Source organism: Camelus ferus, chromosome 12 (assembly GCF_009834535.1).
Source record: "Camelus ferus isolate YT-003-E chromosome 12, BCGSAC_Cfer_1.0, whole genome shotgun sequence".
Taxonomy (NCBI): domain Eukaryota; kingdom Metazoa; phylum Chordata; class Mammalia; order Artiodactyla; family Camelidae; genus Camelus; species Camelus ferus.
In genome coordinates this window covers 55,867,572-55,889,014 of record NC_045707.1, presented here as the reverse complement: position 1 = coordinate 55,889,014, position 21,443 = coordinate 55,867,572, and the positions used below count along the sequence as shown (strand labels likewise).

Sequence of the window (21,443 nt, the reverse complement as noted above, 5' to 3'; positions counted from 1 at the left end):
TGAGGAACTTCCATACTGTTTTCCATCACAGCTATACCATTTTACATTTGTACCTGCAGTGTACAAGGGTTCCAGTTTTTCCATATCCTCACCAACACTTGCTATTCTCCGGGGGGTGTTTGTTTGTTTGTTTGTTTGTTTTCTTGACAGTGGTCATCCCTAACCGATGTGAGGTAATTGTGAGGTGACAGACTTGCATTTCTGTAATTGTTAGTGATGTTTAGCACCTTTTCATGTGCTTGTTGGATGTTTGTACATCCTCTTTGGGGAAATCTCTATTCAAGTTATTTGCTTATTTTAAAAATCTGATTATTTATTTTTTGTTGATGACTTATAGTTCTTTATATATTCTTGATACCAACCCCTGTGAAATATGGTTTGCAGTTACAGTTGACCCTTGAACAATTTGGGTTTGAACTGTGCAGGTCCTCTTATTTATGGGTATTTTTCAGTAATACGTACTGCAGCATTACATGGTTCATGGTTGGTTGAATCTGTGGCTTCAGGGTAACCTTGGCTACAGAGGAAAGACTGTAAATTATTGGTCAGTTAACCCCTAAGTTGTTCAAGGGTCAGCAGTATTTTCTCCCATCTCATAGACTGCCTTTTCACTTGGTTAGTTCTTTCTTTTGTTGTACAGAGTTTTTAAGTTTGATGTAGTCCTATTTGTCTCCTTTTACTTTTGTTCTTTTGGTGTCATATCCAAGAAATTACTGTGGAATCTACTGTCATGAAGCTCTTCCCTTTTGTTTTCTTCTAGGAACTTTATCGTTTCAGGTCGTATGTTTAGATCTTTAATCCATTTTGAGTTAATATTCGTATATGGTGTAAAGGTCCAACTTTATTGTTTTTTACATGGGTATTCCATTTTCCCAGCATCATTTGTTGAAGAGGCCATCCTTTCCCCACTGCATAGCCTGAGCAGTACACATAAGGGTTTACTTCTGAGCTCTCAAGTTTGTTCCACTGGTCTATAGGTCTGTTTTTTATGCCACTACCACACTCTTTTGATTATTATAGCTTTTTAAGATGTTTTAAAATCAGGAACTGTGAGGACTCTAGCTTTTTTTTTTTTTCTTCTTCCCCACAAAATGTTTTCAATTATTTGAGATTCTTTCAGATTTCATATGCATTTTAGGAAGTTTTTAAAATTATTTTTGCAAAAAAAATGCCAGTTGGATTTTGCATTGGATCTGTAGATTGCATAGGGTAGTATGGACATTTTAACAGTATTAAGCCTTCCCATCCATGAACATAGAATGTCTTTTCATTTGTGTCTTCTTCAGTTTCTTTCAGCAATTTTTTTTTAGTTTTCAATGTCCAAGGCCTTCTCCTCCTAGATTAAATGTATTCTAAGTATTTTTGATGCCATTATAATTGGGATTTATTTTTATTTCATTTTCAGATTATGTAGTGTTAGTATATAGAAAAATATCTGATTATTGTGTGTTAACTTTGTGTCTTACAGTTTAGTTGAATTAATTTGTTCTCACAGTTTTTTTTGTTGGAGTCTTTGGGTTTTCTACATATAAGATCATGTCATCGGAGAACAGATAATCTTACTTTTATTTTTTTTTCCCCTCTCTGTTGGATGCCTTTTACATATTGTTTTTGCCTAATTGCTCTGGCAAGAACTTTTAGTACTATGTTGACTAAAAGTGGTGAGAGTGGGCATCCTTGTCTTGTTCCTGATTTTAGGGCCAAAGCTTTCAGTTTTTCACTGTTGAATGTGATGTTAACTATAGGTTTTTCATACCTGACCTCTGTTATTATTGACATAATTTCCTTCTATTGCTAGTTTTTGAGTGCTTTTATCTTGAAAGGATATTGAATTTTGTCATTTTTTTTTCCGTGTTAGTTGAGATGAGCATGTGAATTCCCTCAGTTTTTATTTGTCCAGAAAGTTTTTGTTTCTGTTTCATTTTCTAAGGATAATTTTGCTGGATATAAAATTCAAGTTTTGCAGGTTCTTTATACTCTCAATATTTTGAATGTTTTACTCTGCTGTCTTCTTGCTTGATGGTTTCTGATGAAAAGTCCAATATAATTCTTAACCTTTTTCCTCCACAGTTAAGTTTTCCCCCCTCTAACTTCAAGATTCTCTCTTTGCTCTGGGTTTTTTACAGTTTGGATATACTGTGCCTAGGCTTATTATTTGGGGAATTTATCTGGCTTAGTGTTCTCTTGAGTTTTCTGAATATATGGTTTGTTGTCTGTTGTTAATTTTGGAAAGTTCTCCATCATTATTACTTTAATTATTTCTTCTGCATTTTTGTCTTTCTTCCCTTTCTGATAGTCCAGTTACTCATGTGTTACATATTTGGAACATTTCCCAATAGTTCTTAGATGTTCTGTACTTTTGTTCATTTTTCTCATTTCAGTTTGGGAAGTTTATATTGACCAATTTTCAAGCTCATTGATTCTTTCCTTGATCATGCTGAGTCTTCTGATAATCCCATCAAATGCATTCATTTCTGTTATGATATCTAGCATTTCCTTTTAATTCTTTCTTAGAATTTCTCTTCGCTTACATTACACATCTGTTCTTGCCTGTCATCTACTTTTTCCCTAGAATCCTTAACATATTAATCATGGTTATTTTAAGTTCCTTTTCTGACAGTTCCAACATCTGTTTCCTATCCCAGTGTCTCAGTCTGATTATGATGCTAGCGTTGTCTTTTTGGACTATATTTTTCTTTCCTTTTGTCATACCTTGTAATTTTTTGTTGAATGTTGGACATATTGAATTCATAATAGGAATTCAAGTGAAAAAGCCTCTAATAAGAGGATTTATGTTAATCTGGATGGGAGTCCAGCATTGTTTAGTGTTTATTGTAACTATTGGTGCTAAAGGCTTCAAATTTCTATAGTGTCCTTGTTTTTATCTCCTCTATTGATGTTAGGCTTTTCTTAATACTCTTTCTCAGTGAGACTCTATGTCTTGAAGCTGTTTCATGTGTACTTCGGTATTATCATACCGGAGCCCTGTTGTAGTGGTGTTGAGGTATGGTGGAGGGGGAATGTTCTGTAATGGTTCAGTTAAATCTCAGTCTTTGATTCAGCCTGTGTATCTGTCCCATGACCTTCACGAGTTTTTCTGCTTGTATCGCTGCTCCCCTCTCACCACCTGAGGTGAGACAGAAAGGCTAGAGGAGGGTGAAGTCAGACAGTTCCTTTTGGCAATAGCCCTGGGAAAAGGCTCTAGTAACGTCTTTCACCTGGGAGAGTAAGGTCTTTGTCATGGAGATGTCTCTGGGTATATTTTACAAGGATTACTCTTCCCTGCCCTCACCAGGAGGGGATCTTTTTTTTTTTTTTTTTTGGTTCTTCACTATGAGAACTTGGTCCAGTTCCTGGAAGTAAAGACTGTGAAAGAGTGGGAGCCCCCCAAAGACTGTGGCCTTCAGGAGATTTTCAATGTCAAGCTAGTCCACACTGAGTCTCCAGCAAGTCATCAAAAGTCCACTGGGCCTACCAGTTTATGGCTCCATTGTCTTCTGCATCAGATTAGCAGATCTTGGCTGTGACCCGCTCTTGTCTATCTCTGTTTATCTCAATCTGTGTCTGAATATATTGGGAATTTCAGGTATTGATGGGATGCAGTATATATTTTAGTTTTCCCTTGGCTTAAAGCATAATGTTTTGTAAGCAGTAAGTGCTCAGTAGTTATTTTCTTAGTAATTCAAAGGTACAGAAACAGATATTTAGAAAAAAATATTCGATGACATAACTTGCCTCCCTTCTCCATTAGCCCTCTTTCATCTTGGAGGGGATCATCAATGTGAACACTGGCTCTGGACTGCCTGGCTTGTTCTACCACTTACTGGCTCAGTGGTCTCGGTCACATTATTTAACTTCTCTCTGTCTCATTCTACTTGTGTTTATAATGAGGGCAAACATACTTCCCTCTTGAGAGGGTCCAGAAGTTAAGTGAGTCTCAGTGTAAAAGCATCCAGAACACTGTCTCATATGGATGTTGTAAGGACTGAGGAATTGTTAACCACTAGCAGTAAGAACAATATTAAGATTCTCATTCAGTAAGATCTTTAGGTCTTTATGTGACATGGAACATTGTTTATTATTTGGTCACAGCCTTTCTTGTTAAACTCCATCAGCCATTGTCCCTCACAGTATTGATCTTCTGATGGCTCTTCAAGTGTGTTAAGACAGAATCTGTTCATTCTTTGTCTTTTCCAAGTATACTGCTGCCTTGGCCTAGAATGTCTTTTGCCTGTGTCTCTCCACTTAGCAGAGTGCCACCCACCCATCCAGTCTCATCTTTAATACTCTGGTTCATAAAATAGTGACTGATTCTTCCATGCAGCCTTAGTGCTTTCTTTTAGAGTTTGCACGTGAATATCTAAGATAGCTGCATACTAATATATTACTGTCGTTTGTTTCTCTAGGCAGTGAGAGTAGAGACCCTGTCTCTTCGTTGCCTTTACTAGCTTGGTGCTTAGCACGTATTTATTCAATAAATATTAATTGAATATGTATAAATGAAATGGCTTTGAATCAGAGATTGGCCCATTCACAGTGAAGTTCTTCTGTTGGGATATAGCACTGACATATCCCTACCCTTCCCCCTGACTTAACTCTTCTGTTACCTGTTTTCCCATGAACGTGACTCCATCAGTTTCTATTATTGTTAGTTATTTTCATGTCTTGTCTTCTGCACTAACCTGGGAGCTAGTCTAGATAATCAGCTTGGTCTTAATCATTTTTTAGATGACAAGGGAGTGTCTTGTACAGCAGTAACTATTTGTTGAACAGGCAAATTATTTCAGTGTTGCATGGTGAAAGGAGATGGTGAGAGAAAAGAACAATAAAAATTTGAAAGAATACATGGCAAAGAGGAAGTATAGTATACAAGTAACTAGAAAGGAAAATAGTTGATGTTTACAGTAGGTTCGAGCGAGTAAAAAATGTGAGAACATAGTTTTTTGTTTTATTCTGTTGGTTAAAAATGTCAAGTCCTTAGCATTAAAAAAGGATTGATGAGTGAATTTAAAGGGTCACATAGTTGGATAACAGCATTTTGGGAAAATTTCTCTCTCCTTTCTGTCTCAGTAAAAATGTTATGGTAATCCTACAAAGTTAGAAATCCTGATTGTTATTGAAAGGTAGAAATGAAAAAACACAAAATGGAATGTTTTTCTGTTTGGTAACATAATGGAATATGATCTTTTGACTATCTGTTTTGCTCTGATAGCCTTGGAATGTACTCTCAGTAGAGTGCGTAATATAAATCATTCATTTCAGAGGGAATTTGTAGAAATTCATGAACAGTGGTAGTGATGGTAATGAATTTGTGGTTCTGACATGTGTAATGGAATACAGATAATCCTTCATTTTTTTTTGTTACTAAGTATGATGTATGGCAGGCAGGAATAATATCTTTTATAGAGACTATCATAATATCTATACATTTTGCTTGAAGAGTCAGCCTGATGTATAAATTTGATGAGCTAGAGAGCAATATGAAATATTTTCTGTTGGAAGTGATTAGGTGGAATTTACACTGATGATGGTTACAGAATAACAAGCTTTTCTTTTCAGGGTTTTTGCTCTAGTTTTGCTGAACTTCATTTGTGATGATAGAAAGTATTAACTTTGAATTAATACAATGTTACTCAATTTGAAACAAATATTAAAATAAGTACTGTACATTTAAGAAATCTTTATTTGGAACTCTGAGGAACTTTTCTTTTTTCGTAATGACATTGCAGATATCCAAATATTTGTGAAATGGATGGATTAGTTGTATTCTCGTAAGCCGCCCACATCTAAAATAGTCACTATCCCAGAAAGAATGAATATGTTCTTCTGTGTAAAATCTTTCTAAAAGATAATACTATTTATTTTAAATGGCCCTTGTTTAGGCACTTAGCTCTGTCTCCTCATGCTTTCCTAACTTCATTGGATCATTAATCTAGTAAGTCTCGCAATCCTCAAAATGTCTTTTCTACTGTTTCTTGTTTATCCTTCAGTACAAAAGTCATCTGCCAAAAATAATGTCCTCTCTCGGCATTTTCTGTACTTCCTTTTATCGTCCCTCCATTGCCTTATTTCATTATTATGTTTTTAAAAACAAAATAAAATATTAACATGGTAACCTTTTTTTTAATGGGGGTGGTACTGGGGATCGAACCCAGGACCTTGTGCATGCTAATCATGTGTTCTACCACTGAGCTATTTCCTTCCTCCCTTAATATGGTCATCTATACAGTCATTTACTTTGAGAAAGAAGTGGGAAGTATGGCAGATTTGAATCAAACTGTATTTTGATTAACCAAAGTTTTGCTTCCACGAAATACCCGGTATCAGTATATTGCAATAATGGGAGTCAGTTCTAATGTTTCTACTTTCTTCTTATTCTAAGATTGGTCACAGATTGATCTCTGTTAACTACTTTGGCCTGAGCTTGCCAAATCATGTCAGGATTTTGAAGCGAAAATGGACCTTTTGGAAAATACATATGTCTGAATAAGGGGAAATACATTCTTCCAAACTGTCACTGGTATTTATATGGGTTTTCCAGTTTGATCAAAAGTGCTCATGAGTACTTTTTACTGTAACTTCAGTTTCAAGCTTTGGTATTCTTGTTTTCTCTTTTCTTCACATCTTCTAAACTCAAAGGTGTATTTTGTCCATGATATTCTAAGACATTCTGGAACAAGAGACAGCTTGGTTGATGGCTGAATATTTTGGAGCAGAAAGCTCTTCATGTGGGTGTGTTACAGTAATGGTATTTAAAATACATGAATGGGGGTAGGGTATAGCTGAGTGCTAAAGAGCATACCCATGACCTACCTTTGGTAAATGGATTTAAATATAAAAGATCTAGTTAGGAATAGAACTAACTTTTTCTCTGCTCACAACGTATTGCTGTGGTATGCTTTTTAAAATATATTTTACTTAGTCCTTTTAAGATATTGCACAGTAGCAACTGCTGTTCCTATAAGACACAAACATCTTAGCAGCTAACATTCATTGAGCACCTGGTAAGGGAGGGTGTAGCTCAGTGGTAGCGTGTGTGCCTAGCATGCATGAGGTCCTGGGTTCAATTAAAAAATAAATAAATACACCTAATTACCTCCTCCCCCAAAAAATAAAATTTAAAAAAAAAAACCGAATGACTGTTGAGCACTTGTTGTATACCGTGCAGGCATGTGAGAGCTTTACATGTACTATCTCAGTTACAAACTTTATCAGGAGGCATCATCTTATCCCTGTAAAGTACTGAGTTTCTGAAGACGTTAAACAGCTTGCCCAAGTGGCCCAACTCTTTAGGGACTGTTCTTGAGGAGGTGAGGAAACTCAGATCTATCTGATCCCCAAGCCTGAATTCTTTCCTCTTTGCCATTGCTTCTCTTTTTATAACATATCTATGCTTATTTTAAAATTAAAATTGCTTTAAATGACTTAGTAATTTAATAGCTTCTCTTTCCCCTCAAGTCTTCAAAGAGCTATGTGTTTGTTTTTCATGGCATGATACCGTATCCCCCAATGGGCACATGGATTCCATTTGGAGATGTTGAGTAGGTCCTTATGTTTCTTCCAAAGTCCCTTCTGTATTTATCGCAGTCTTGCAAGAAGTGATGTCAAGTTGATTATACCACCCTCCTACATACCTCTCCGTGGCCTCGGTAAAAATGCGCTTGTGATTGGGAGTGTCAGCTCAGCCCCTCTTGATCTCACAGGTGAAGCTGCCAACGCAGGTGTCAATGAAACTGCAGAATGTGATGAAGACCGTTTGGGAGGCTGGTGTTTAATGAGTCCTATGCAGCCTTCATGGTGTATTTTTCCTCTCAAGGTCAAGAGGGTTTCAGATGTTGACAGTGATAATTTAGCCCTCGGCCACACTACTATTAAATTGTCTATCTAGAGGCAAAGGAGACTTTGCCTCCGACTTCCTATTTTCCGTCTCCGTGTCACCTCTGTACTCAATTTTTTTTCCTATTAGTGACCCACATTTTCTTGTGATACTGTACATTTTCTCTTGCTGTGAGAGAGAGAGAGAGAGAGAAAGAATCTTATTCTGTAATAATGCCAAAGCTCATGTGTGTGTACTTCTCCTAGTGCACTGTACCTCTAGGACTTGGGAAGGATCCAATTCCACGATATGCTTGTCATACAAATTTATACATACAGACATGTTCTGCTGGTAACGCGCCAGCCTCTGACCATTTTCCCTGTGTGTGTGTGTGTGTGTGTGTGTATGTGTCTGTGTCTTCCCCATTTTTGCCTAGATTAAAGGTTCCTGTAATCTTCTGTATACTACCTCTGGTCACTTCACACTCACTTCACACTCTAGAAATTAAAGTGTATGTTGCTTACTAAACAATGCCATTTTCAAAAGATCTTTCTTTCTTTGTAAGTCACAGAAAATTATTGTTCCCCAAAATTGGGTCAAGAATTGTTAGCCTCACAGAAAGTAGAAATTTGGTGACTTCAGTTGTTCAAAAAACTCATTTTCTCAGATAGATGTGTTTTGAGTTGGTGGGTCCAAGTTAACCTTGGTAAGCCACCGGTCCTTTTCATGGTGCTAAAATAAGGAAAATTTTCTCCATTCAGCTGAATTTCTAAATAATTTTCTTAACGTGGATCTTGTAAAGAGAACTTTTGAGCCACCAAGCACTTGGACAGAGCCTTACAGTTAGTTGTCTTTATGCTTGGCCAACTCTTCCTCCATCTGTGAGCCAGCTGAAGCATGCCACCTCCTTTCCAGAGACCTCCACTGACTGACTCAGGCAGAAGAGATGCCTTGGTCTCTGTTTTCACCTTATGTCCTACGCACATGTCTAACAAGTGCTCATTTAAGTATGATCTTGCAATTGGAAAGGGCCTACTTTCAGAGTCACCATGATGCTATTCAGTCTATAAAGGTGGGAGTCATCTCATTTTATCTTCACCTGTCCAGTGTTTGACATCATGTGAGGCATATGATAGACACTCCCTAAATACATGCTGAGGAATGGGTGGATGGGTGGGTGCATGAGTGTGGACCTACTTCATAAAGCTTATCTTTACTTCATTATATTTTTCTTAATGTTTTAATTTTTTTCAATTTTATTTTGTATTGAAGTGTAGTTGATTTACAGTGTTAGTTTCAGGTGCACAGAAAAGTGATTTAGTTATACATATACATACATATATATTTTTTTCTCTTCAGATTCTTTTTCTTTATATGTTATTACAAGAAATTGAAGATAATTCCCTGTGCTATACAGTAGGTCCTTGTTTTTTTTTTTTTAATCTATCTTGTATATAGTAATATATATCTGTTAATCCCAAACTCTTAATTTATCCCTCCCCTGCCCTTTCCCCCTTGGTTAACCCCCAGTTTGTTTTCTGTGTCTGGAGTCTATTTTTGTTTTGTAAATAAGTTCATTTGTGTCATTTGTTTAGATTCCATATGTAAGTGATATGATATCTGCCTTTCTCTGTCTGCCTTACTTCATGTAGTATGATAATTTCTAGGTCCATCCATGTTGCTGCAATTGGCATTATTCACTCTTTTTTATGGCTGAGTAGTATTACATTATGTATATATACCACATCTTCTTTATCCAGTCATCTACTGATGGACACTTAAGTTGCTTCCATGTCTTGACTATTGTAAATAGTGCTGCTATGAACATTGGGGTGTATGTATGTTTTCGAATTATAGTTTTCTCCAGGTAAGTGCTCAGGAGTGGGATTGCTGGATCATATGATAAGTCTATTTTTAGTTCTACAAGGAGTCTCCATACTGTCCTCCATAGTAATTGCTATTTAATTTATTTTTTTGATGGAGGTATGAAGATTGAACCCAGGACCTCTCACATGCTAAGCACACATTCTACCTGTTTTAACTTCAACTTTGCCAAATCAAGCTTTTGCACCTTGGGCAAGGTACTTAACCTCTCTGTCCCTCAGTTTCTTATTTTGTAAAGTGGATAATAATATCTCAATTTGAGGATTTATTGTGATGTTACACAGAAAGTTCTTGGAATGGTGCCTGGTACAGTCAGCTGCTCTGTAATGTTTCTGTTCTTATCATATAACCTGTAAAGATAAAGTAGAATTGCAAGGTGCTCGGACAACAGACTTCTAGAAAAAAATCTATCTTTATTAGAGATGAATGGAAACTTAATTACGCTTGACAGAGGTCACATGGTCATCCTGTGCTGTGAAAGGACGTCTTTGTTCATGCTTTATTTGTTAGGAGTGTGGTGGGGGATAGAACACTGGTCACAGTAAGACCTCACTGACGCTGCTCGTGGAGCCTACTGGGTTCATCTGCTGGGACACTGCCGTGTCACGAAACCACTGTTGACTCGTCTGATTTAGATGAACACTTGTGAGAGGGGAGCAAGAATTAGGGTAGTTAGAGAATATTTGTCCCAACCAGGAAGAGAGTAACAGCTGGGGAGCTGTTACTTTTACCCTGGGACAGTGGATGTAGACAGAGGAGTTTCAGGGAAAACAGAATTACTTACTAAAATTATTTACAAAACCAAAAACATAGAATACACTTTAAATATGTATGTGGTCTGGTTGGTATGAGGCCCTTTCTAGGATATTCTCCCTTCGATAGACATCTTTACCTCAAAAGTATTTTCAGAAGATGCTAAATGGACCATTTATTCCAACTCCATTCCGTTTCATTTGTTAGTACATTCAACTGTGGTTGAATTTAGGTCTCAGCTACTATTTCCAGTCTCAGGGTCAGCTGACTGAATCTGGGGGAGAAGGGCCAATTCCTCCTCCCTGTCATGAATTGGAAAGTGATGGAAGTGAAGGAGGATGCCATGAATTAAGAATTTAACTTTTCTTTAATCTGAATTTTTAACCAGTGATTATATCCGTGAATTGAATTCCATTTTTGAAGCAGAGACTCATAACCAGTAGAATTCAGCGAACCCAAGTCCTTTGGTTGACACCTGAGAAAAATGAAACCTATTCAAATTAGTGACTTTCCTTGGTGGTTCACCTCCATGGTATCAGAACCAGATTAGAACTCTGGTTTCTGTGATGGATTCCAGTGCTTTATTTGGTACCCTGGTTAAATCGTCAAAGAGTTTTGTGTCTAGTGGGGAGGGGAAATTGCTCAGTGGTAGAGCGCATGCTTAGCATGCACAAGGTCCTGTGTTCAATCTCCAGCACCTCCATTTAAAAAAAAAATTGTGTCTAAATAAGTTAAATAACACTCTGTCCTTTACTGCAGAAGATTTCTACCAAAAAGAAAAAAGTCTAAAATTAGGGAATTATTTACATCTGGCTTTATTCTCCTGTGAGAGCATTTGGATTTGAGAGCCAGCGGCACCCTGCCAGTGACAAACGGGGAGGCGCAGAGACTGCCTTCCCATCATCCGCTACCTTTTACGGTGTCGGGATTTCTCGCTTCCTTTGTGACCCAGCTGCAAAGCAGCTGTTGTCGAGGCTCTTGCTTTTCCACTCTCACAGCGCAGCTCTCTTGACCATCCCCAAGGGATTTAAACTTCTGCAGCCAGCGTGTCAGCCCTGAGCTCCATGAGCCAAGGCCGGCTCTGTGGGGACCGATCAACATAGCCGCTTTCCTTTGCCGTTGATAAACCGCTTGCGACGGAGGGGTCCAGTGAGTTCTCATGGCAAACCGGAAGCGCCCACTGCACAAACACCCCAGCCGAACGGGTGGCGTCGTTGCTAACAGCTGAGGTTCAGGGGCTTTCCAATTGCACTCATTCCCTAAGTGGAGATCCCAGGGACCACTTTATCCATCTAAAGCAAAGTTCCCTATTGGAAACTATTTTCTGTGAACTTGTGGTGCCATCTTATGGACCACAGAATGCTGATAAAAACTGTGGTTTCTATTTTTTCCCCCTTGTATAGAGCAGCTGTTGACAGTGACGACAGGGTTGACATTCAGGGTATCACTCAGGCCTCCAGATGTAGTCAGATTTACCCACTGAAACTTATGTCCTCTGTCATTAAGGCAACAGGACTTCCCAGTGAAAGTATGCATTTCTGAAGAGTGTTTTGAGTGTTTGCTTTTCCAAGATACTTAACATTTTCATGCATTTATGACCACCTACTATGCATCTGGCCCTTGGCTAAGTGTTGACTAAACAAGTCCAAAGTGGTTTACTATTAGACAGGAAGATAACAAATGGTAATTAGCCTGCATATGGGAAGTGTCACAACAAAAGCGGGAATGAAGTGCTGTTAGAGCACCAGGAGGAGCTGACTCAGGGTAAAGAACTCTGGACTGCTTTAGTTTGGCCATGGCCATAATTGGAGAGTTAACGAAGAATTCTAGAAATAGAGTTTTGGGGGTTATTTTCTCTTTTAATGGTCAGTTAAACTAGGGAAAAAAAAAAAAAACTCAAGTCATTAATTTTTATGCCCAGTTGTGATTTATGTTTTGATTTTCTGTGTTCTTTTTCGAAGCACTCACTCTGTCTCATCCCCATCTGCTGACACGGTCACTCCCCGTCTCCTTCAGAGCCAGATGTGTTGACTGAGGGTATCTATTTCCTCACTCCTCTCTCCAAACTTCCCCTCAGTCCTTCAGGTTTCAGGACCTATTTGGCCGTAGAAATTCACCTGACTGAACCTGCCAGTGATCTCTGTGTCACTAAATCCACTGGGTGTTTTTCAGCAATTGACATAATTGACTACTTATAGCTTCTTGAAAATATTGTTTTACTATACCTTAGCTGTCTTGATTCAGCCTGATTAGTAAACCACACCTTTGGTTTAGTTTACTTAGCTCAGATGTCTCAAATGTACCTCAGTCTCTACAAGTCTCAAAACTGAGCTCATAAGCTCTCTCCTTAACCTGATCTTTTTCTATTATTTACCAGCTTTGTCTCAGTTTCAGAATCAGAAACCTGAGGTCATCTTTGCAACCTTCGCCTCTCTCCCCACGCCCCCTCCCTCTCCCATCCATCATGTAACCCTATCTGGATTACCCAAGTATGCCTCCTGTTGGTCCCCTAATCGTCATCTTCATTATCAACCCCATCACTCTCTTTTAAAAGTCTGGATTAATCTGCCTACATCCCTTCCATTCCCATCACAATCTCTGTCACACTGCCCTCAGAGTGATATTTACAGAACAGACCAGGACAGAGTCCTTGCTGTAACCCATTAGCCAGACTGTTCTTTTCACATGATCTGTCTCTACTCCTCCTCTCTGCCTCCGGCATCCTGGGCTCAATGCAGTGTTTTGGGGTTCTTGCCACATAGATTTTACCTTTGCTGTGTCTCTACTGTGAATACTTTGGTCTCCTCTTCACTAGTTAATCATACTCAGCTTTCAGATTTCTAGAGCAAGCAGCAATTCCTTTGGAAACGTTTCCTGATTTCTTCAACTAGATTTGAGGTGAAATTCAGTCTTTGTTTTTGTCATCCTCATAACAGCTACAATTTTGGATGCTTCACAAGGGCAAGGGTCATGTCCTTATTCACCATTTTCATCCTAGTGCTTGACCCAGTGCCCAATAAATATTTGTTGAATTAAGGAAATCAATGAATAAACTTAATGAATTGCTGAAAGTTTATTGTTTTAATTTCAAGCAGACATATTTTTTCTGTTGGTCTGTGAGTCAAAGGTAAATTATATGTATTATTCTAAAGTCTGAAAATAGCCAATTTTGATTTAAAAATGGTTTGCATAATTTTCAGATAAAATTTTAGTATGTATTTATCTACAATTTAATTATAAATTTGATTCAAACACAGTTTCTCCTTACTTCACCACAACTTCCTCAGACATATCTGAATATCGTTCTCATCAGCTGATATTATGGATGGAGAAGTGTTTTGCTAAGATGTTGGCTTTAACTTGACTTAGAGTTTAGTATAGCAGTACAATGTAACAGCCTAAGCAGTTTGCCCAGATGGAGCCTAAGCTGTGGTTGTGTCCTTTCAAATTAATTATCTCCCACTAAAATGTTATTACACTATGTGTGGATGACCTCTTTAATCTTGAAGGGAAAATATACAAGTGAGCAGATGTAGAAAGGAGATGAAAACTTGTTATATAAAAGGAAATCTGAATGAGCTGAACACCTTCAGTTATGTCACATTTTAGAAATTGCTATTTGTATTTACACCTTGAAATCTAACTTGAAATCATAATGTCAAAGCTGTGTAGAAAGCAACATATAATTTAATTTTTTTATTTATCAGATATTTTAAATATTTATGAATGGCAAGTTACTTAGTTTAAATAATTATTTAAAATCCTTCTTTTCCCCTTTTATTGAAACATGATTGACATACAAGAGGTTTTTGTTTTTGTTTTTGCCCATTTTTGCTTTCTTCTTTGCATTCTTGCAAGCTGTCTTTTACTTTCTTCTCAGGCAGGGTACCAGACATCGGGTGTTCCTCTTTCTTGCCAGTGCTTGGTCTGTGGCCTCCTCCCCAGCCGGTCCTTCTTCATTAGGCCTCCATATTCTCATGCCCCAGCATCCTGGTCAAACAGAACTTGATTACTCCACTACACACCAGTCTTCCCACCAACACTCACTTCAATGACATCTCTCCCATGTGAATAAATGATTCCTGCATTCACCTGGAGCCACAAGCCAAAGCTGTGGGGTCATCTTTGACTCCTGTTTTTAGGTTATACCCCTACCCAATCCATCAGTCACCTATCTGCAAGATACTCCAAATCTAACCACATCTCACTGTTTCCACTGCTTTCACCCTAACCTTAGCCGTGGAATATTAATAACCTCCTAAGTGGTCTCCCTATTGTCTCTTCTGTGTCCCCTCCAGTCAGTTTTCCATCCAACAACTATAGTGTATTCTGGTAAAAATATAAGTGAGATCATATTGTACCTCTACTTAAAAGCCTCCACGGTGTTCCTTCCTAGTCAAAAGAAATTCCAGGGCTTGTCTCAGCAGCACATATACCAAAATTGAAATGACACAGAGAGGATTAGCATGGCCTCCATGCAAGGATGCCACACACTCGAGAATTGTTCCATATTTTGTGCAGTTCCCAGAGGCTGTTCGATGCTTTGCTGGTTAACACCGAGGAAATGCTATGAATCAAAGCAACATGTGGCATCTAGTCCTGAAACTGTGAATTTTACTACCAAAAAAGAAAAATTAATTCCAAATACCTTCCAGTGCCTTGTATGTCCTACACAGTCTGGTCCCTAACTCTCACCCTCATTTCCTGTGATTCTTTGTGGCATTTACTCTGCTGCCGCCATATTGGTTTTCTTGGTAAGCCCTGACATTCCAGACATGCCAGACCTTTGCGTGGTTCACTCACTCCCTTTACTTAGGTCACTTCTCAGGTGTCATCAAAGGCCTTTCTTAACCACTTTATCAGAAAACACCCCACCCACAATGTGTATTACTCTTTCCTATGTTATTAGCCTGTGTTTTTTTTTTGTTTTTTTTTTTAACCAAACTGCTTTAGGCTGAGAGTGTCCCCTGCTGGTGTGTGAACTATCACTCCACCAGTAGAGTGGACTGCAGGACAGCAGGAACTTTGTCATCATTACCAAGACCTGGAACACAGCCTGTTCCATAGCAGGCGCTCAAGACATTTCTGTGGAGTGAAATGTCACATCTCTAAAGCATTCCCTTTCCCTTCTCAGGAGACTCAGTTATTCTGTGTTCTCGAGACACCTAGATGACATTCACACAGCACTATTTTTTAAGAGTCCCCTCTAGATGTGTCCTTCCCTCAGTCACAGTCTCTAAACACCAAAGGCCCAACCCGCTCATTCACCTTTGAAACCCCAGAGTAAGATGAGCCAGTGATACAGGTATTCCTTCAGCTTTTTTTTTAGAAAGAATTATCATTAGGGTATAAACTATAATTTACAACCTACTTGCTTCATTTAGCAATGAATAATGAAAATCTCTTGTGGTTTAAATAATTTCTACAAAGTTGTTTTAATAGATACATAATATTTCATTGAAATTACATTTGATTAATCAAGCCTGTGCTAGTGGACACTGAATCTGTATAAACAACACTGCAATGAAAATAAATAGCCATCTCTTGGTATTTATAGATATTTCCTTAGGGCAAATGCCTGGAAATAGAATTGTTTGGCCCAAGTGTATCTTTGACTTAAAGGCTTTGATCCATATCAGATTGCTCCCAGGAAGGTCTTGTCTTTTACTGTATTTTAGCCATGTATTATCTGAGTGTCTGTTTTTATGAACCCTCAGGAATATCGAGTTCTGTCATTTGGGGACAATTTCACTGATAGATGAATAATAGCATCTCAATGTATTAATTTACATTTTAGGTGAACTGAATATTGAGTTAAGTTTAACATGTTTTTAATGGGGATATCGGGCTCTATTTTTCGGTATTTGCAAACTGCTTATTTGTGCCCGCTGCTCGTGAAGCGTGTCTGATGTTTGAGCCAGGACCCCAGCTGCATGTGGATGACCCACTTTAACTTCTTTGACTGAAGTTTGGTCTATTGCAGCTTTTCATCCCACTTGGTCAGCCATTTAATTTCAGCCAGTTTTGTGACCTCCTCTCCTTCCAAGTGTTCACCTAAATCTGGGAGTCTTAATGGTGCTCAGAAAGCTATGAAGGAGGTTGACTTGGTCATCATGGCCTAAGCTGATACCTCTACCTTGAAATCTGATGGTTCCGCAGTAGGACCTGGGATGGGATGCTTTTCAGAGAAGCTTTGTTCAGGTTGGGAGTTCTGGTTCTGGGATCCAGCCTTGCCCTAGGTACACTCCAGAGCCATCCCTCCCAGTTGAGGTCTCAACAGCTTCTCTGGATGCTGCTCCTGAACACACTGAGGGCACGCCTTGTCGCCACCACCTGCCCTCTGTGTCATTGGACACACATTTTCATTGAGCTTAAGCTTATGACAATAACCTTCAGGTATCTCTCAGGCAGCTTCTGCTTTGTGACAATTAGGAAAACAGATAACAAAAGGCCTGACATGTATAGAAAGTGAAACTTGGACAATTCAGGGAGGAAACACACAAGCTATTATCAGTACACGGTTTACCCACATTTATTTCTGTATCTGGTAGCCTTATTCCATTTTATTTTAAAGATTTCCGCAAGAAATATTATCTGTCCCTAAAAAAAAAAAAATGAGTATCATGGTCAAATTTTAGGTCTCTAATAATTTGATGGAAAATGTTTCAGTAGTTTGGAGATAACAATATTTCATCATGAAAGTTACCACTGCCCGTCCCTTCACTTTGCCTCTAATTATGGTTAACTCTGGCTGATTATATATAATGACTTGGAGGGACTTTAGAACTAAATGCTTTGATGTAAATCATCTTGGTTTGTAAGAATTAATTCTACTGTTAGATTTTTTTAATGATATTTTTCTTGTGAGGAAGAAACACTTTTATATCCTGAAGACACATTGCATATAAAGACTGATGTTAAGATAGACTATCAAATAATGCTTTCTCTATTTGTAAATGTTGGGGTTCACAAATTAATTTTTCAAGACTGTTTCACTACTTTTTCATTTATACTCATTTGACTATAAGACAGGTTTAAACAGCACATTTACCAAACTACACATTAGTTTTTGGACCCATTTTATCAACTGCTTCCCTTTCTTATCTGTTGGCTACATAGTTGAAGATGTGATTGTCACTGGTTGTGAAAATTGACTGACATTCACAATTGCCAGACAGTCCTCTAAAGTAAACACTGAATGTATGGAAGTGGCTGCTGGACACACAGTCACAGAAGAAGACTCTTCTACAATTTACCTTAAAGCAGCTTCTAAATGTGAGTGGGGCCACCTAAGGGCAGTGCTGTGGTTTGTTCTTCGTATTAGTCTCATTGGTGTCCCTGCCAGTGCTGGAGGCCCAGGTGGTCCCTCGTTACAATGTCACTATTTGGTTGAGAATCAGGCTACTTCCAAGATCTTTTTATAGATCTGTAGACCTTAGTTCATGTGCCAGTTTCCAGAGGTAAAAAGGAGAAGTTACTGCTGTGTTCACAGCTCTGCAGTTTACTGAAAACATGCAAACTAGATAACTAAGGAGTAACTTTATTCTATTAAGTTATATATAAGAAAACAGCAGTAGCTCGTTTACTTGTTGACTGGTAATTATATTTACAGCATGCTCGGATGGCTTTAGGAGAAAAGTAGTATCTTACAGGAGTGAGTAGTCTAGTTTATAAGACAAGATGGATTCAGTAATTACACCGTATGTGTGTGTATATTCATAATTCAGCGTAACAGTGCAAAGTTGCGCTGTTTTCAGGTTCATTCAGTAAAATAGCAGTTCTGAGCTATGGCATCAAAACACACTGGGAGGGGTGGTTGATACAATGAGTAATTTATTACTAAAAATAAGTACGAAATTTGGTGTATGGTTTACTTTTTAAAAGACAACAGTTCAATCTGAAACCGTTAATAGTATAATTCTCTCTTGTTTAATATTCCTGAGTGCTTTGTCAAGTAAGAGTTCCAGGAGTATTTGGGGGGAGGGGATATGTGTATATAAATATATGTATATATATTTTTTTAATATTTCTGTATGTTGTAGTTGGAAAGGTATTGATCAGCCATCAGAAGAGATACTGTTTGCCTTGTACACCCACTCAGGGGTAGGCACCTATTTCTGAACTGTGGTAGCAGCTTCCAGTTTAATTAGAAAACAAAATAAATGAGCTGAAAATGAATCCTATGCTGTGAAACAGTCTGTCTAAACTTTCCTGAATATCTTACATGTATATGTTTTATTGCTGCCATTCAGAAGAGGACCTGACAAAGCCTAGTCCTCATTAATGATACTGTTTTTCATGAGTTTAAATGATACTAATCTTGAGTGTGTGTTTTTAATACTCAATACAGTGCTACAAATATTATAATAATATAAACATATTGATCATCTCAAATCCCTCAGCTCGAATTACTGGTGCAGCCCTTGGCCAGGAAGATGTCTCTGCACTGGTTCTGGTCAGTTCTCCTCTTTTCTTACCTTTCTAGCTCTTCCCCTTGATCCCAAAGTCATTCGTGCTGCTTTAAGTACGACAGGTTAATTCTTCATATCAGCACTAATATGCTAACTGCAGAGAATGTCTTATCTAAAATTGTTCAAAGTTCTGATGTTAAGATTAAAGTTTTTACCAAGTATTTTGATAGCTCTGTTTGATATCCTTGACTCTCTCATCTTTTGCACCGTCGGTCACTCTTTGTGTCAGCATACTTAGTTTTTGCTATTTTAACTGCCGTGTGTTTGGATACTGAATTGTCATGTGCAAACTGTTAAATACTTTCCTAGGATTACAACTTTGCAAACTTGAAATTCCACTTGCCAACCACCTTATTTGATGATGAAAGTCCTTGGTCTCAGTGCTCTGTGACATTCCCTTGCTGATTGGGTTATTTGTTTGCTCTGTGCCTCCTGTGACTAGGGCTTGGAAGCAAGCACTCTGTGTTGTTCACGGCTGTATGTTTTATTTCCAGTCCTTAGAACAGTGCAAGGCAAATGGTAGGCATCAAATTAAAAAAAAAATTAACCTACAAAAACACATGAACAAGCAAATAAGTCAGACCTGGCAGTGGAAACCAAGCCTCTCTGCTCCCACTTCTCTTGTTTGTCACAGCTGACTGCAGTCACTTTTTCTTGGTTTTCTGAACCATCACATGTGCCCAAACATCCCAACCAATATACAAAACCAGTAATGGTGTTTGGTGTCAGGAGTTTGTACAACCAGTGACTAATCTGTATCGGTTGTTTGTAGCGAACACTGACATGATCTAAAAGACACCAAGAGAAAACTGCTGAGAATGACTTTTTTCTCCACTTTCTTAACTACCATCCGTCTATAATAGTAATAGTGAGAAGAGTAAAGTTGATTAAATGCAGTGTTACCTCCCAACCACCCCTTCCTAAGACCCAGTATTGTGTATGTTTGGTTGACTTATGCATTTGGCTGACTCTTGATTTTATATTCCCTCATGAGAATTGTATTTTCCTCATTATTTGGCACTTGAATAAATAGTGGTCAGAGCAGAAAGATCGGTTCTTGCATGATGGTTTGATACTCCCCCTCAAAAGACTCTTCTGGCCTTCAATGTATTTGTTTTGCATTTAGGAGGTAGTCGGACTCATTGCCTTTAATAACCTGATTCATTTGAGTAATCTGAGACCGCTGTCCTTTGAGTTCTAATGCATTTTTTAATGCTACGTACTATAGCTTTGCCAGTGGACTACACGTAAGAATTTTACTGCCCTGTTTACTGTGACATTGATAAATGAGCCACTTTCTTCTCTTCTATCCTTTAAACTTAAATGAAAGGAAGTTCACAGACCCTTTTATACTTTTGCATATAACATGTGTGCAGTCTCTACACTGATGGTAGTTTTCGTTTTGCATCTTTTATTATCTTCTGCAAGTTCCTTGTACATTATTTCCCAGTGATGATTTAAAGGCTGACCGTGTGTTTTGAGGCTGTGTGAATAACACAACATACTCTGTGTCACTCAGAACTCTACATTCTGTTGCAGACTATAAACATATATGGATGTATATATCTACATATAAAATGACAGTTAACATTTATTATAAACTTAAAATAGGCCTGTGTACTGGAATAACTGCTTTATGTGTATCCTTTCAGAGAATTCAGTACTCATAAAACAGATTTTATTATCCTTATTAAAAATAGTAGACTATTTTTAGAGCAGTTTTTGGTTTATAAAAAAAATTGAGCAAAATGTACAGAATTGCCCTATATTGTCACACTCCTACCATCCTACACAGTTTCCCTAATTGTACCAACTTGAGCTCGTGTTGCACATGTTACAATTGATGAGCCAATACTGATACATTATTATTGACCAAGGGCCATAGTTTACATTAGGGTTCACTCTCTGTGTCATGTGTTCTACGGGTTTTGACAAATGTATAATGACATGTATCTGCCATTACAGTATTGCACAGAATAGTTTCACTGCCCTAAAAGTCCTCTGTGCTCCACCTGTCCTCTCTTTTGTCATAGAGAAAATTAGAGCCAAGAGATAAAATGATTTTCTAAGGGTCACATAGCTTCCTAAGTGTTCAGTTTATCGGAATCTCTGCTCTTAACTCATATGTGAGGCTGCCCGATTCATCGCAGCTGTTTAATCCTGTAGAGAATCCTAACTTGCTAAGATGCTAGCTGATTCTTACTAACTTCATCAAAGTGTGAGATGTGTGGCAAGTATTTTGCCTGTGCTTTCCTTTGAAGTTGAAGTGCTGTGAGAAATATTGTGGGGAATTTTTAGTTGTTGGGGGTTGGACAAGACTTGTGAATTTAAGAGGAGTTATTGGCTAGAGTAGCACTATCAAAATGGAGGAAAGGAGGAAGGGAATTGACTGGTAATTTGATTATCAATAGCTGCAGGGATCATGGGTGAATAAAGGATACAGCAACAGGGAATTTTTATTTAAAAAATTGTTTTAAATGAATGAATAAACAAAAAGGAGAGGCCATATGGAGAAATGA

The 21,443-nt window shown here is 38.0% G+C and overlaps 1 protein-coding gene and 1 non-coding gene across 4 annotated transcripts in view; both read left to right on the top strand.

Moving 5' to 3' along the window:
* The window catches only part of TMTC2 (transmembrane O-mannosyltransferase targeting cadherins 2), a 481,539-nt gene that overhangs the window by 387,326 nt on the left and 72,770 nt on the right, over positions 1-21,443 (top strand). The gene's annotated exons all lie outside the window — the stretch shown is intronic.
* Positions 14,865-14,969, top strand: LOC116667870. Its single transcript, XR_004324923.1, has one exon. It is a non-coding gene; the product is annotated as a U6 spliceosomal RNA (small nuclear RNA).